The sequence below is a fragment of the Austrofundulus limnaeus genome, unplaced genomic scaffold (assembly GCF_001266775.1).
Source record: "Austrofundulus limnaeus strain Quisiro unplaced genomic scaffold, Austrofundulus_limnaeus-1.0 Scaffold120, whole genome shotgun sequence".
NCBI lineage: Eukaryota > Metazoa > Chordata > Actinopteri > Cyprinodontiformes > Rivulidae > Austrofundulus > Austrofundulus limnaeus.
Window position 1 is genome coordinate 1,327,612 of NW_013952522.1, and position 1,425 is coordinate 1,329,036.

Sequence of the window (1,425 nt, forward strand, 5' to 3'; positions counted from 1 at the left end):
GGCCTGGGAACGCCTTGGAGTTCCCCCAGAGGAGCTGGAAGAAGTGGCTGGGGAGAGGGAGGTCTGGGCCTCCCTTCTGAAGCTGCTGCTCCCGCGACCCGACCCCGGATAGGCAGAAGAAAATGGATGGATGGATGGATGGAAGCTTCATCATAGCCTTTAGATCAAGTTTCTGTCATTTAAAGCAGCTCTACTGCTGCTTCTTATGTCTGGAATGAGAGGGATTTCTTTGTTTCTCTGAGGCTCCTTCATGCCTAAAAATACTTGAAATACAGTCAGCAATGGCAATTTTTGACGTCCTCCATGTAGGCTGATGATCTGTACAATTAAAAACTCTGGTAATAAAACTTTTTTTTCCCGTCTTGTCTATGTTGTGTGTTTTTATGTATGTTTTTTCAAACAGAATATTTCTTTTTCTTATCAAAAATCCAAGATGTGTCTGTATTCTCACTTAAATATTTGTATCATTTGGTTTAAACAACTTTCATCATAAAGATTTCAAAATACGGATATGGAAACACTAACGTGATACCTAAGTGCTGCGTTAGTTTAATCTATATTTTAAATTTTCCTTAAACTCATTGTTTGGGTCTCAAATATTGAGTTTCTGATTAACAACAATGAATATTTAAATGACTAAATTTTTATATAATTTTAGATCTAAGCACTGAGTTCCAGTTTAAAAGTTAGACATACCTGAAGATCCTGGGGGCGAAGTCATGGTAACCAGTATGATGTAATTTAACTACAGGGTCTCCCTTTGTTTACGTCCTACTGGACGCTGATTGAAACATTATAAAAGCAAAGACTACATGTTCATGAGATACAGTTTGATCTTACGGTAAAAAATTATTTGGTTGAATACATAAAGTCATGGAGGCAGAGAACTGGCAGCATAAGCAATCATTCCGAACCATGCTGTTAATTAGTTGGGATTGTTTTAAAATAATTTGTTTACAAATGTGAAGAAATCACAGGGGAATCATGCCATGACACATATTGTTTACTTTTAATAAACAAAAAAAAACTTTAACATTTCATCTACAGAAACCCTACTCAAAGCAGCTCAATGAAAACCTGAAATCAGACAGAAAAACAGCTAGGTTAATTTTGTTGTTTAGAGCTGTTTTTCATACTTTTGACCAGACGATGCCACCAAAGATGACTGTGTTAAAAAGCTTTAAGTAATAAAACATTTTTAAACAAGCTTTAGAAAAGTGTCATTTGTCATCACTACAATTGAAAGTGATAAAAGCATTTTATTGTTTTAACCAAATGATAAAGATGTTTGGTTAGAAAAAAAAAACAAAAAGAAAAAAAATTGTATAGGTCTTCTGGATGGGTTCTCTAATGAAATGTTTCGTCTCTTCTCCAAGAGACTTCTTCAGTCTGAGAGTTTCAGGCAAAATTCAGGCTTTTAAGCCC